The 16,809-nt window shown below is 44.1% G+C and overlaps 1 protein-coding gene and 1 pseudogene across 8 annotated transcripts in view; one reads left to right on the forward strand and one right to left on the reverse strand.

The window, feature by feature from the left end:
* Positions 1-16,809, reverse strand: part of TLN2 (talin 2) — a 402,173-nt gene that overhangs the window by 208,539 nt on the left and 176,825 nt on the right. The window lies entirely within an intron of this gene.
* On the forward strand, positions 4,255-7,706 carry LOC311620310 (obg-like ATPase 1; annotated as a pseudogene). The gene is made up of 3 exons: positions 4,255-4,981; positions 5,045-5,468; positions 7,584-7,706. The product of its transcript is annotated as an obg-like ATPase 1 (transcript).

Here is a 16,809-nt window from a genome sequence, read left to right on the forward strand (position 1 = left end):
TGTTGAGTAGTGGGATGAAATTTCACACCTTTTGGCTCCATCCTGTCTAAGACATCCCTTTGTCCAGTGCATCCATATTGTATATGCTATCTGCCCATTAGTCATTCAGTAGCCATCATGGTATCAGATAGGTTATGATCCACTTCATGGATCTTTTAGTACAGAATTATATGGTTACAAGAGGCCCAGTGCACAGCATTCATGCACAGGGGGGAAAGGAGGGGTCCCTCAGCCCAGGCTGCATACTCTCACAGTGATGTCTGTCTGCCGCCGGCTTAGACCTGCTCCTGGCAGACAGACATCCCCCAAGAGGTCCTCAGCGCTGCTGCAAAGGCAGGAAAGGCTCCTGCCACTTCGCTCGCCAGCTGTGAGCTCAGCTTCTGGCTGAGCAGTGCTCCCCCTGTGGGAGCACAATGACCACCAGGGGGCAGCTTCTGCATTGAGCGTCTGGCCCCTGGTGGTCAGTGTCTATCAGTAAGAACCAGGCATTCCACCATTTGGTCGATTTGTATATTAGGGTTTTATTATATAAGCTAATTCTTATATTATTACTGTTCATTTCTTACTGTGTCTTATTTATAAATAAACTTTATCATGCATGCATGTGTGTGTGAAAAGACATCCTATCTAATAAAAGAGTGATATGCAAACTGACCATCACTCCAACACACAAGATGGCTTTCCTCATGTGATCAAAGATTGCTGCCCTCATGTGGATACAAGATGGCCACCACAAGATGGGCAGTTGGGAGGGCAGTTATGGGTGATCAGGCCAGCAGGGGAGGGCAGTTGGAAGAGACCAGGCCAACAGAGGAGGGAAGTTGGAGTGGATCCAGGCCTACAGGGGAGAGCAGTTGGCGGGGACCAGGCCTGCAAGGGAGGACAGTTAAGGGCAAACAGGCTGGCAGGGGAGCAGTTATGCATAAATCAGGATGGCAGGGGAGTGGTTAGGGGTGATCAGGCTGGCAGGCAGAAGTGGTTAGGGGCAATCAGGAAGGCAGCCAGGGGAGCAGTTGGTAGCCAGTAGTCCTGGATTGTGAGAGGGATGTCCGACTGTCCTGGATCGGGCCTAAATGGGCAGTTGAACATCTCTCGAGGGGTGCCAGATTGGAGAGGGTGCCAGCTGGGCTGAGGGACACCCCTCCTCCGCCCCCATGCACGAAATCCATGCAACAGGCCTCTAATAGTATATATAGGGTTTAATACTATCTGTGGTTTTAGGCATCCACTCAGGGTCTTGAAATTTATTCCCAATGAATTAGTGGGGATGATTATGCCAATATCTCTACATAATACAAAATCATCACAGAAATGACAGAATGGATATTGATTAAACCAACCCTATTGATGTCACCTATTAAGTAAAAAAGTCAGGGTTTTTTTTGTATGTGTGTTTTTAAAAATATATTTTTATTGATTTCAGAGAGGAAGGGAGAGGGAGAGAGAGATGGAAACATCAATGATGAGAGAGAACCACTGATAGGCTGCTTCCTGCACGTCCCCCACCAGGGATCGAGCCCACAACCCAGGCATGTGCCCTGACCAGAATCAAACCTGGGACCCTTCAGTCTGCAGGCCAGTGCCCTATCCACTAAGCAAAACCAGTCAGGGTGGGTGTTTTTTTTTTTTTTTTAATAAATTTTTTTATTGATTTCAGAGATGAAGGGAGAGGGAAAGAGAGAGAGAAACATCGATGATGAGAGAGAACCACTGATCGGCTGCCTCCTGCATGCCCCCTACTGGGGACCAAACCTGCAACCCAGGCATGTGCCCTGACCAGGAATCGAACTGTGACCTCCTGGTTCCTAAGTGGATGCTTAGAAACTGAGCCACCACAGCTGGGCCAAAAGTCAGTTTTAAACAGTGAGAAGGCATTTCAAAGAACATGGCTTATTTAACAAAGTGTTTTCCTGGTGGAAGGGGGTGGGGGAAGGCTGTTTCAAAAGCGGGCAGACTCATTATCCACTGTATCCCATGCCGCTGTCATGTCACAAAACCCAATCCAGTTATTGAAAGGCATTACCATAAAGACACCTGGCTGGTAGATAACCAGGTCAGCAATGGGTTGTGTTTTAAGAACTATTTGGTATTCATTGTCATCCTCCTCAAAGGTAAAACACAGGGTAACAGTACAGTCATGTCTTTGTCTAAAAAGAGCCTAAGAATCCACTAGGGACAGAGGGCAGCGCTTGCACTGAGAGAGCATGGAAAATAACACTTCCTAGCAGGCAGCAGACTGTGACATCGACCGTGTTCTACAGAATATTGACTCATAATCAAAAAAAGAAGAAGAAAGGTTGGAAAAAATAATCAGCATCTCCCAGCACTCTGACAAGAGAAAGGAAACTGCTGTACTGGCAAGATTATGTCCCGGCAGAGAGGTCTTAGCTTGTTCAATGACAAACCAACAGGTTATAATACCTACTGGGTGCTCAGCACTGGGCTAGACAGGAGGGGGACAGGTAGACAAGAGGGGGTGGGGGTTTCATAGAAACAAGAAAGAGAAAACAAGATCTCTACCCCAATTGGGAGTTTATCACCAAGTTGGGGAAAAGGCCGGAACTGATCATGACACACTCAGTGCCAGATCAACAGTCATTCACCACCAACACCTTTGCTGACACTAAGTACAGCCACTGTGCCAAGTCCTAACGACACACTGCCTCCTGTACAACCCTCCCCGAATCATGTGAGGCAGGCTTTGCTCATCTTCTTTTTACAGATTATCATACTGATTGGGGAAAGCTCAGGGACTTGCTCCTGATTCTGTATCTACCGTGTTTCCCCAAAAATAAGACCTAGCGCATGGAAAGATAAGACACCCCCTGAAAATAAGACCTAGCGCAACTTTGGGAGAAAAAAAATAATATAAGACACTGTCTTATTTTCGGGGAAACAGGGTAGTAGGTGGTAGAGTTGGGGATCCTAAGCTGCTGTTTAGCTAGTAGGTAGTAAAACTCCCCAGAGCCTTCAGAAATGCAATCACCCCTCTGGTTAGGGAGGGCCTGGAAGGCTTCCCGCAGGAAGAAGAGAAATGAGTGTCCAGAGAAACTGAAGGGAAAGAGGCCTCTTGGAGAAAAAGAAAGGCCTTCTGACAAAGGCTGGACAACTACCTAGTGGAATGTGTCAAATAAAGTCACAAATGCTCACCAGTCACTTCATATGCCAGGCTCTGGTGACACAGGCATGGCCCCTTGCCCTCCAGGGACTTGCTATGTACAGAGGGAGACAAACATCCTCAGTGTATGGGGAGAATGAGAATGGATCTCCAGACACAACTATTCCTGAGGCTCTGGCACAACAGGTGACCCCAACTTTCACGTCTGAACCTAGAACTTATGGCTGCCATAAGTCGATAACATAAAGTAAGTTCTCAATTCCTGCACCCTATCAGCTTTGAGCTTTCAGGGGTTTTTTGTTGTTGTTTTTTTCTTTTTTCTTTTTTTTCTCAAATATGATTGCATTATCTCAAATTAGGAGAAGAAAAAAAGGCTTTAAAATATTAAATATTATCCTATTTTAAATTGGAATATAGAATATAAATGTGACCATAATATGTAACTGTATCCCTCCCTTTTCCAGTCATTATGTGGGAAAAGGGTAAGGCAGTTACCAGCAAGGCCACTGGGGGTGGGGGAGTGATGGCATGGTGGCTCCAAAAAGTGAAAAACTAAGTAAGGGACCCAATGGTGTTAAACTGGAATTTCAAATGCTGGTGGGAATTCATGATTTTCAAAATAGATAGATAAATGGACAAACAGACACCCACAGAGACATAAATGTATGTGTTTAATAGCAGTAGTACTGTGTGTGTATAGAGACAGTTAATCTATTTGTAGAGTTTATATTTGCAGATTCACTGACTCACTCAAATTTAATCACAAGCCCTAACTGGTTTGGCTCAGTGAATAGAGCCTGCAGACTGAAAGGTCCCAGGTTCTATCCCGGTCAAGGGCATATACCTTGGTTGCAGGCACATCCCCAATAGGAGGCATGCAGGAGGCAGTTGATCAATTTTTCTCTCTCATCGATGTTTCTAACTCCCTATCCTTCTCCCTTCCACTCTGTAAAAAAAATCAATAAAAATATTTTTTTAAATAATAAAATAACAAATATTTTTTTAAAAAGAAAGAAAAGAAATTTAATCACGAAATTAAAACTCATAGAATGGCCACTGAGGTGCTCATGCCGCTGGGTGGAGAGGCCAAGCCTGCACTCTGCTCCTCCCGCCTAGCCTGCCGCTGTTGGTAGGACATGTCTGCCGCTGTCTCTGAGACCAGTCATTGCTCACTAGAGCAAGATGCCCCCAAAGCAGGAGGGGAAGTTATTAAGCCACCCCCAGTAGTTGAAAGATTTGGAACCTCCTTGGAAAGCAGTATTGCTGGATTGCCAAATGCTGGGAAATCTACCTCCTTCAATGTATGCACTACTAACCGATATTCAGGCTTCAACAGAAAACGTCCTCTTGGGCACTGCTGACCCTAATGAGGGCAGAGAGCCTGTGCCCGGTGAAAGGCTTGATTTCCTTTTCCAGGACCACAGACCAGCCTTTCTAAATGCAGGGGGTAGTGCTGGTCTCAATGGACAAGGCCTGGGAAATGCCTTCTTATCTCACATTAGTTAGTGCCTGTGATGGAGTCTGTCACCTAACGCGAGCTTTCGAAGATGCCGATATCACCCACATTGAAGGAAGAGTAGAAATAATACACAAAGAGCTCCAGCTTAAGGATGAGGAAATGATGGGACCCATTAGAGATAAACTAGGAAAAGTGGCTGTGAGAAGAGGAGGTATAAAAACTAAAGCCCGAATATGACGTATGTGTAACATCAAATCCTCGGTTAGAGATCAAAAGAAACCTGTTCGTTTCCATCGTGATTTGAATGACAAAGAGATTGAGTGTTGAAAAAACTTACTTTTGACTTCAATGGTCTACTTGGTCAATCTTTCTGAATAAAGGCTACCTTAGAAAGAAAAACCATGGTTGATAAAAATTAAAGAGTGAGTGGACAGGTCTGGCCCAGGGGCCTTAGTCATTCCTTTCAGTGGCAAGGGCCTGGGAACTCAAGTGGCAAGATCTGAGTGCTGAGGAGAGGCAGAAGCATCTGGAAGCCCACATGACACAGAGCGCTTTGCCACAGACCATTAGGGCTGAGTGTGCAGTGCTCAGCTGGAAGACTTTCTCACAGCAGCCCCCTCTAAGTGCGTGCATGGACCCAGGCGAGGGACGAAGGTTCCTCAAGCTGCAGGAAAGAGTTACACAGATTTTCAGAAAGGATTCATTATAGCTGAAGTAATGAAATACGAAGATTTTAAAGAGGAGGATTCTGAAAATGCAGTCAAGGTCGCTGAAAAGTACAGACAACAAGGCAGAAATTATATTGTTGGAGATGGAGATATTACGTTCTTCAAATTTAATACACCTCAGCAATGGAAGAAGAAATATTTTCTAAGTATTATTCAGATAAACGTAAAATTTCCAAAAGGCATATCATTTTTTTTTTCCTTTAAATTTCTGAAATCTGAAGGGACACATAAAGTTTGGGGTGGGATCTTCTATAAACAGAATTATTTTTGTTTTAAAATTAAAATACTGCCGGTGAAGCTCAACAGTTGAGTGTCGACCTATGAACCAGGAGGTCATGATTTAATTCCCAGTCAGGGTATATGCCCAGGTTGTAGGCTCCATTCTCAGTAGGAGGCAGCCTATCAATGACTCTCTCTCACTGATGTTTCTATCTCTCTTTTCTCCTCTGAAATAAATAAAAATATATTTAAAAAATAAGAGTGACTTCAGAAGTGAAGTGACTTTAAAAAAAACTAAAATACTGGGTACCTCCAATGAAATGCCAGATCTCTGAAGGCAAAGTGAACAACTTTGCCTTTCATGTGATTGAGACCCTACTCCAAACTGTAGGAGTTTTTAAGGAACCATATTAATCTAAGGATACTTCATTGATCTTCATCATGTATGCCAACCAACCCTGACACTTTTCAGAGAAAGAAGAAGGGAAAGAAGGGAGGAAGGATGGTGGAAGAAAAAGAGAGAAAGAGAAAGAAAGAGACATCAATATGAGAGAGTCACAACATTGGTTCCCCACACACACACACACATACACGCACATGAGCCCTGAACAGGACAGGGAGTGAACCTGCAACGCAGGGACATGCCCTTGAACTAGAATCAAACCCAAGACCCTTTGGAGCCAGGGCCAGCATTCTAACCACTGAGCAATGCAGCCGGGGCAAGCCTGACACATTTGACAGGGAGGACAATGTGGCTTGCTCCTTTTTGAATCTAGAGATAATGCATGTTTTACAGCGTTCCAGATGTCGATGTCTACACTCAATAAAACATCTGTAAAAACAAACTCATAGCCCTTCCCTGATTACTTTTCCTGGTTATTTGTGGACACAGGCAAAGTGGTAAAAACTCTGATTTGCCCAATATACACATTCCCAGCTGAGGTCCAAGACAGCAGTGTTCTGCCTTTTTGTCTCAGCTCTCAGGCTGTAAACAACTATCCTTTTCGCAGTTTATTCAGTGTCATGGCTTTCGAATTTTTTGTTTTTGTTGGTGATTCAGCTCTTTAAAATGTCCCCAGGCATTATCTAGCTCCTAAGTGCAAGGAGGCTGTGATATGCCTTATGGGAGAAATATGTTAGCTAAGCTTCATTCAGGTTGCAGTTACAGTTCTGTTGGCCATTGAGTTTAATGTCAGTGAATCAACTGTATATATTCAATACAGTGTCTCTAAGCAGAAATGCACATACCATGAAAGTATTTTGAAGAGGATGCATAACACAGCAATGAGTATGATGAAGCACAGGAGCAGCATTCCTCTCTACTAACTTTTCATCCAGCATGACAGCAAGGCTCACCCAGCGCAAGCCCACACACTGCCAGGCACTGCGCTGCCTCTGACCGCCCCGCACAGCCACAGTTCCTACAAGAGTTCTCCCCACCGAAGGGTCTCTAATTCCTTACCTTGTTCCTCTTCTGGCTTCTGCCTAGCACGGACACGGTAACGCCTGTCTTCCCTGCTGATAAAACGGCATCCCCTTTCCACTCCTTGCCTGTCTGCACAGCACCAGACAATACGTGCACTCCAGGGGACTCCCTCCATTGGTCTGACCCACTCCTTCTCAGTTTCCTCTGCCGGCTCTCTTCCTTGCTTAAGCTTCATGGTTCTTGGGATCTCTCCTAGTCCCTCTCCTCCTTCTCTGCACCCTTGGCTGGTGGATTTCATCTGCTCTCACCAGGTCTGCACAGAGAGGCCAGGCCTACCCCCTGTGCTCCTTATCCAAGTCCACAGTGTCTCTCCCCAAGATCTTTCACAAGCATATCACTTTCATCTCATTCAAAAATGAGCTCATCCCTTCACCGCTGCCACCGCTGCTCCCAAACCTGCTTCCCTTCCTGAGTTGCTCATCTCAGTAGCACCAACATCCACCCAATGGCTAACCAGAAATGGGAGAATTATCCATGACATGAGTCTCTCTTGCATACCCACATCCAACCCCTCAAGTCTGACAACTTTAACTCCTGAGTGACTCTCAAATCTGTCTTCTTCTCCTATTCAAGAACACCATCATCTTCTGCCCAAATTATTGCAACAGCTTCCTTCCTGCCTCCCACCCCCATCTTTTCTTGAACAAACACAACACATCTCAGCCAGCGGTCTTCCTCAAGTTCATGTCTGATTAGATCCCACTTAGCTTAAACCCTTTCATGGACTCCTACAGTTCTTGGAGGGGGAAAAGCCTAAACCCTTTACTAGATATCATAAAATCTACTTATCAAAAAATCTACTCTAACTCTATCTGAAACCTTCTGCATCAACATTATTACAATATTTCCCATTTCTCTCTTGCTATGAGAGAAATGTTCCCAATATCCAGCAGAATGCCTGGCACTTTATGGATGTTCAATAAATGACTGCTGAGTGAATAAATGAGTCAATTAGATGTAAGGGAGGGTAGGCCAACTTAATATTTAATGCAAACGCAAATCTTCAAATGTATAAAAGTATATTAATCACATGACTCAAATCCTTGGCAAAGGGTTAAACATATCAGATAGTTTGCACAAATTATAAGCAGCTCAAGGTCAAGGTCTTTGAGGTAAGACATTAGAGAGAAAGAGGGCAACATACTTGCTTGGAGTCAAGCAGGGAATGGTTCTCGCTGTCACCCGCCACATGGCTTGATTCCACTACAGTGAATGTGTGTGAGGCCCACTGCCTATGCTGTATTGACAGTAAACTCAAAGAGTGGAATAGTGGGCCTACCCAGCGACCCACACAAAAGAACGAGGGAGTCAGGTCTGCTACACATAGGGAACAAAAAACCCTAACGAAGAAAAAACTGAACAGGGAACATATATAGAAACTCACTTGGTACATGATGCTCTGAAAGGATCTTTTTGAATCTTCTGTTCGTTACTTGTTACATTTCCCCCAAAACTCCACTAAGTTACAGCCATTCTGGAGGTTTGCTAAAAAAATATAGACCAAGTCCCAGCCTGTGTTGCTCAGTGATTAGAGCATCAGCCCTCGGACCAAAGCGTCTGAGGTTCAATTCCCAGTCAAGGGCACAAGGGCACCTACCTTCTTTGCAGGCTCCATTCCTGGCCTGGGTCAGGACGGCATGGGGGAGGAAACCAATCGATGTGTCTCTCTCAGATCAATGTTTCTCTTTCCATCTCTCCCTCTTTCTGTCTCTCTCTCTCTCTCTCTGTCTCTCTCTCTCTCTCCTTCTCTTCCTTCCTCCCTTTCTCTCTCTAAAACTCAATGGGAAAATATTATCAGGTAAAGACTAATATATGCCAATGTGCTCCCAACTCTGTCACCCACTTTAGGTACCATTGGGAAATCAAAAAAGAGATGGAGTCAAGAAAAAAAAAAAAAAAAAAAAGCAAAGGCAATGGAATGAAGGCCATGTTAGCTTAAAACCATCACTGAAATGGAATCAGTAATCTAATTAGAAAGGGGGAGGGGGGTGCATCAGCCTTTCAAGCCTCAGAAGGAGGTCTCGATGTCTGCATGACAAATAAAAAGCTACCACAACTTCTGTGACCCCATGATGGCTCCATTGCCCATTAAGCATTGAGAGAGGTCTTTTCCCTGGAGGAAAGAGAAAGTCTAAGAGGGATCTATGAGTGCCGGGGGGGGGCGGGGGGGGGGGCGTGGAGAAAGCCCACAGCACAAAAAGAAAGCAGCTTCCAAGGGCCCCAGGGCTGCAGGGGAGAAGATCACTGCTGTGAACAGACACAACAGCCTCCCCACATGGCACACTCAGCAGGACAGGAGAAGAGGGCATAGCCCGCTCCAGGCCCTGATGGTGGTGCCACCACTGCCAGCCAGCCTCAGCCCACCATGGGGCAGGCTGTGTGCCAGGCCTGTGCTGGGCACTGCCTTACAACACGATGAGGAGGATACTTCCAACTCCCTTCAACATGGAAGACAAGTATAGAAAGAGAAATTTTGCAAAAATGTATAAGTCTAGAAAATGATGCAATTAGAACTTGAACCCAGCTCTGCCTGATTCAAAATCAATGACCTTCTGTTTGAAGTACCACTTCCAGTTACTCCCTTGTGAGAGATTGTTCCTTCCCAGGCTGAATAAGGGAGTGCCTCCTTTCCAAGAATCTGACAGTGAGAAAGTTAGCGTTCATAAATGGCGAACGAGAATGCTTTATCACTGACGTTACACCTGAATTAACACAATAAATGCTTAAGCAGTTGGATGGTCGGGACAATATTTGGACTCACCACTCTTCGCGGAGAAAATGAAGTGTGTTCTCCAGGCCTGGACTCCACAACCACTGAAGTTTTTACTATTAAACCATTGGTATTCCTTTCCGTCACGTTACCATCACTAACACTATCAACTAATTCTCGTTAACCAGTAACACTGGCTTTACACCAGTTATTATTGCCCCTGTACAAGTCTATGAAAATGTACCACCTGTCTCCAGGAAGGCAAATTCTGATGATCTTTCTGTCCCTCAACAGCGGGATGGTAGCAGCAGTCACGTGTGAAGTGGCATTTACTGAAATTGGAAACCGAGGCAAACCCGGTGGGCTGGCTCCCCTGTAGCACGGAGAGGCTAGAGAGCTAAGCCTTACATACTGTCCAGACCCATTTGCCACTATAGTGCCCAACATGCCTTAGGACCTCCCAACGAGACAGGCTCCCAGGCAACTTTGATTTAGAACTGAGCCATGGAGGAGAGGGGCAGAGGGCCTGGCCACCCAGAGAAGCAATTTTTGCTTTGCAGGAGGTGAGCTGAGGGAGCTGGCGCCTCAACCCTCGAGTTCCTACTGCAATAGCTTCCCACTGCAGCAGCCACAGCCCCTCTCCCGATTCCGTAGGAGAAAATGATTCTGGGGGCGGGGTGTCCTGGAGGCTCACCCCCCCGGATTAAATCTACTTCAGCTTTAACTCCCTAGAGTGGATTTTGTGTCTCATACAGGAAATGTGAGCAATAACAAGAAGCTCATCACTTTTTCTAGTTTATTAAATTCATAAAATATTCGGTATAAAATACTTAAGCCACAAAGGACAAAGAAACAAACTCAATTTATTTTAATTATATTTTGGTCTAATATCATTTGGGCTAGGGTAATTCATATGAACTATAGTATACACAATTTTATAAACCTAAACCCTATGCTGTAATTTACCTCATTCATAAACATGAGAGAACTTGACCTACTTTCTAATGTATTCCGCTCCTTGTTGTCTGCGTGCATCTGCAGTGACATTTTAAAAGTTGCTCTAATAATTTCCATTATATGAAAATGCATTTTTCATTGATATCATCTTTGATTTTTCTCCCACAAACAAAATACTGTTTTCTCAACAGTTAGCCTGCAAATGTCACAGGAAGAAAGGTGGACCAGGCAGCTGATACAAAAGGTTCACCGTCCAAATGGGGTCACTATTGGGTTTCTTCATGGGGGATGAGGGTGGGAGGAGAAGGAGGCTGCAAAGAATGAGACACTTTTTCCCAAGTCCACACCATCTGCGAGGGTGGGTCTGTCTCTCTCTTTGTTTATAACCTATAGGAAATTATAGAGCACGACTTTTAAAAATAAGAACTATCAAATAATATAACGCTTCTATGCGATCCAATAATTCTCCAGCCGCAGGCCAGAAAGAAAAAAAGAAAAGAAAGAAATCCACTCTGTTCAGACACCTTCCAACTACACCCACACTGTGACCATCAGCAGCCTCCTGAGCCTGGGCCCATTCCTGCTGATCATCCTTAACCCACTGGGATGATCCCTCTGAGAGAGGCTTTCCTGTGTTGAACTTCCTATGTCTCCCAAAAGCCCAGAGCAGAGCTTGGCAAATGATGGTCCACAGACTAAGAATGGCTTTTACAGTTTTAAATTGGTGAAGAAAAAAAATAATTGAAAAAATAATTATATTTCATGATAAATGAATATCTAGAAACTCACATTTGTGTCCATAAATCCAGTTTACTGGAACACAGGCACCCTCGCTTATTTATAAACTGTCTGTGGCTGCCTTTTGCACTCCAAAGGCAGAGCTGAGTAGTTGCAACACAGACAGTAACCTAAAAATATTTACAACTAGGTCCTTTCCCGGAAAACGCTGCTCACTCCTGGGCTGGGATGTGAAAGCCACAGCCCTGGGCCTGGCAATGCAGGTCACGGAAACCTGGATCTGACCCACCTTCCTAAGCCCTATTTTCTTCCACGTGAAGACATACATCTACCCCACGGAAACGCTCATCTCCATCCCTCCTCGACATGCTCCCTCTCCGTTTCCTGCTCCAAAGCTCTGTTCAGTCTCAGCGGTGTGCAGACATCCTTCTCGCTCTTCATGAAGGGACTCACATTATACATACACTTAACTTCTATGAGGTTAAAAAGAAAAATGGTGCTAAGAGTGCCCAATGCTATTCTCCACAGCACTATTTCTAATAGTAAAAAGATGAAAAAAAAACACCCAAATGTCCGGCAACATATTGTACATTTGCTTATACATTATAAAAGGATACAAGGATAGTATACAAGGATATATATTTTTAATTGTTGCATAATGGGGAGGAAGAAAACAGAATGGAAAGGGGACTGGGGTAAAAGCAAATAGATGAGGCTTTGCAACCTTGACAATATTGTGTAAAATTATTTAAAGATAACTTTAAAGTGGGAATCTCTAAAAACAGAAAATAAAATGAAATCAATGAACCTAACTGTATATCCAGTTGGAGACACAATCACAGAGAAAAACTATTCCAAATGTCTTTAAAACACAGATTGTTGTGTAAATAGATGAGATAAAGCAGATACAGAACTATGATGTTATTACTGAACTGGTATTCTAGGTGGGAGCTAGTAAAAGTCCTGTACTATTGTAATACTGAATTTCACCTGGAAGTATTAGTATGAACTAACAATCCATTTTATCTCTGACCTGTACATACAAACATAGACATACATACATTTATATTTCCTAGTTTGATCCACTAAGATGTAGAAACAATGATAAATCCAGTAGTTATAAACATTCTTAATTTCTATATTGTGCCTCTAAACACTCAAAGAAACCAGGGCTTCTTAAAGAAATGATGAGTCTAAGTCTGAAATAAGAAATGGATAAGACAATCCTATAACATTTTGCTGTGCCACAAAGTACAGAAAAATGCAAAAACACAAGTCATGTCAAAAAGACTAGGAATTAGCTTCTACTGGTCAAATATGTGACAATTCCAGTATCAATAAGAAATGCTTCAATTATATTTACACTGAAAAGAAGAAGGAAGAGGAAAAAAGCCAAATAAATAAATAAAACCTCAGTGATCACTTTTAGAGGATGCTGGTAGGGAACTCAGTGTTTTGAAAATAAAGGGAAAGTATCAAGCATTTATCCTGACTTTCCAACATGAACTTCAGGGTAAACAAATAGTTGAGGTTAAATTTATTTTTACGTAAGTATTCTTGTATATAAACAAGGATATGATAGAATTCTAATATCATGTTTTTATAATAACTAATAAATTAAAGGATCGAGGCAATAATCATCAGTGACCAGTATGTATTTTCTAGTGAAAATACGCCGTCTGCCTGTGATGTATGTAGCCTTGGAGGAAAAACAAACAAACCCAGATCTGAATCTGACTACTGGAGATATGAGTAATAAGTCACAGAAAACACAAAGAACAGAGAAACACGTAAAATGGTATCATCAAAGAAGCAACAGTGAAAACCCAGACTGGAAAACTCTATAGTATAGTTTTTTAACCACAGCACTACTGAGATTTGGGGCCAGAGAATCCTTTGTTATGAGGGGCTGTCCTGTGTTCAGTAGGATATTTAGCAGCATCCTTGGCCTCTACTCACTAGATGCCAGTAGCAATCCTCAGTGGTGACAACAACAAAAAAGGCTCCAGAGATGCCAAGTGCCCCTAAAAAGGACAAACAACTCACTTTCTTCAACAAACAAATCACAAGAGTAGGGGTGGGGATGGCCGAGGGATACAGAAAAGGATCTGTAGATTAAAAGGGGATTAGAGAGATCAATTCATTGCAATGTGTAAACTTTATTTGGATCCTGACTCAAAGAAACTTAAAAAGAAGTACGATAGCCTGGCCAGCATAGCTCAGTGGTTGAGCATCAACCTATGCACCAGGAGGTCATGGTTCAATTCCCTGTCAAGGCACATGCCCAGATTGCAGGTTCGCTCCCCAGTGTGGGGTGTGTAGGAGGCAGCCAATCAATGATTCTCCTTCATCATTGATATTTCTATCTCTTTCTTCCTCTCTAAAATCAATAAAAATATATTTTTTAAAAAGTACTATAAGGCAATTGAGGAAATTTGAACATTAATTTGATACTGAATGATATTAAGGAAGTACTGGTTAATCTTTATGGTTTTGGTGTGATAAGGTAGTTAGATACATTTTTAATCCTATCTTTTAGAGCCATATACTGAAATAATAACAGAGGAAAAATAAAGATGCACATCAAAATGACTGGTAGGAAAAGAACAGTATGAATTGATGAAATAAGACTGGCCAAGAATTATTTAGTATTGAATCTGGTTAATGGGTATATAGTTCACCATGCATTTCTCTTCACCTTTGAACATGTTTGAAAATTTCCGTAATAACAATCTGGCAGGCAGCTCCTCTCCCCTTCCTCTCAATGAGCACGCAAGTCCCACAGTGGCCATGGCAGGGATGTAAGAATTTACAGTTCTCTGCTTGCCTCCTGGGGTTCTATCTGGATGCCAAGAGTTGTTCTATTATTTACAACATGGCCCTTAAATAATGGAGCCAACTACTAAGCAGCAAGCTATTCCTAAGTTTTGAGAAAAGCCCACTGTATTGAACGGACTGGGAGATAGGGATAATTGCGTCTAGTGTGACGTCTTCTCAAGGGATGATCACGAGCAATTGTGTTCATATGAAATTTTTGCCTTAAGTGCTGAATTTAGAAGTTCACTCCCAAGTAAAGAATTAAATTTTGCTAATCTTAGAAGGAGCCAAGTCCCCACTAGCCCTACACAGCCCACCTCAGACCCTCAAAACTTCACCAACTAACCCAGAAACAATTTACTTTCTTTCAAAGGCCTATTTGACTCATTGGAAATACCCATTCTTTCTCTAAATGTAATCTCTTCTGCTTATTCACCATAGATACTGTGGTCTCTCTGGAAATGTGTAGACAAAAACAGAACAAGGCCATGTCATTGTATCCTCCCGTGTCCATGTCTGTGCTTCCTAGCTCAGGGTACTGACCGTGTTTCCTCTGAATCCCAGCTTTTGAGATGAGTGGCCAGAGGGGGCAAGAGCCTCACTTGCACCACTGTCCCCCGTGCCTGCATCACACTTCCCAAGCGGATTGGCAGAATTAACCGGGCATCCTGGAGCTGAGCCGTCTCCTGCAGGGGAGACTGCCTCCTGACTCACTGCTTTTAGGGGTGTCGAACTCAATCAGAGAAGGGGCCAAAATCTAAAATCCAGCCTAAATCTCGGGCCGAATGGTTTACTGAACAGTCATAAACTGACAATGTCATAAACTGACAGCGGAGTGCAGTGATGACAGCCCGGTGCGGGCCACATTGCAAGGCCTGGAGGGCTGGATTTGGCCCGCGGGCCTTGTGTTTGACACATGTGGCTTAGAGGCAAAGAAAGGAAAGAACATATAATGTACGGGGCGGGGGGGGAACACTTAGGGTCCAAAAACAAGAAAGACTTTTTAAACTTCATTTATTTCCTTCTCTCGCTGAGGGACTGGGTCCTATCCAAGTCGTCCTGAAACTTCCACAAGTTTCCCGGTGGAGAACAAAATGTTGACCAAGATTTAAATTGTCCTAATAGATTTGTCCCGGAAATCGCTGTGCCCGAGTGTCACTGGGCTTCTGTAACTATTCGGGTCAGTGACCTTTGTATAATGGAACCAAAATGTCTCACACGGATTGCTTCTCCGCTCGGCACTCTTTCCTAAGCTTACAAGCAATCAACAAACAGGAAAATAAAATGTCGCCATGTCAGAGCTAATCATGCAAGATGATGGTAGGTTACTTTGGACCGCTTATCATGATCAACGGTAAATGTGCATCAGCAGCCTCGTCACCACTGCATCTAGGTACATACTGACTCCTCTTCGTTCATTAAGTCATGACCTCACTAAGGCCAGATACCTCCTCCATCAGGAAGTGAGGCCCATCTCTGAAGATTGCCCTTTCATTCGATGCTTATTTGAGGAACTAAACATAAAGAGGTCAGATGTTTGGAGACTAAGTGCTACTTGCAATGAGGAAGCACATGTTAACGCTGCCACCTTGGCCTAATGGATGGACATAACAAAGAGGAACCCCAACCGCTGCCATCCACTCGGAGATCACAAGTTCCTGGAGAGACTGCTGCTTCCACTGCCAAAGCTCCCGTGAGGTCTGCATAGTGAGGAGGGAGCAGCCCGGAGAGGGGAAACCCCCCCTGCCCAGGGCACCTGCCGTCCATCTGGTCCCTGTCATAATAGTCACTTACTAAGTACAGTTACACCAGAAGATGTAAGCAGACCACTGCATTCATGGGAGAAAAGGGAGTGTGAAAAGTAAAACGTGATTGTTTTTTCAACCTCCCCTCTAAAATAACTACCAAAGCACACCATATATTAAGATAATCCAATGTACCTGACTCACACACATACCTGAGGCTCCAGGAAAACATCTGGATCAACAACCACCCCTGACAAAGCACCTTTCCGACCTACCAGCAGGGCTGCATGGGGAGCCCCATTCCTCACTTCAAATCCACAAAGGAAGCATTACACAGGTGAGGACATTCCCAGTGCCAGGCACAGAATCCGGTACCATGAGCTGCTGGCCACACAGCAGCCACAGGAGGAGGTGATGGGGAATTAAGCAGAGCTGAATTTCCCGGAGCAGCAGTACTTTTCAGGGGGAAAATGAAGGTCTACCGAGGAAAGTAAGATGTTCTGAAGACAGAAATCTTTTCTAACCTGTGAAACCACAGCGGGCACCGCGCCTCAGGCAGCCCCGAGGTCTAAGAGGCACTTCCCAGGGGAGGCCTGGAGGCTTCCCATCTGGTCTCAACACCTTGGTGTCCAGAGTGTCAATGACAACATCTGTGCCAAGAGCTGGGATGTGGACTGCAGCCAACACCAGGCCTCAGAAACAAGGTGCTAACACATCAGGGCCTTGGTGAAGGATGGCGAACTTCAAAGACCAGGCTGCTGCCCCTTCAGAGTCACCAGGGCCTGAGGCCACTTTTCTAACAGTAGTAACAGCTTCTCCTGGCCATCAGCAC

The sequence above is a fragment of the Pipistrellus hanaki genome (assembly GCF_964339955.1).
Source record: "Pipistrellus hanaki genome assembly, chromosome: 1".
In the NCBI taxonomy this organism is placed as follows: domain Eukaryota; kingdom Metazoa; phylum Chordata; class Mammalia; order Chiroptera; family Vespertilionidae; genus Pipistrellus; species Pipistrellus hanaki.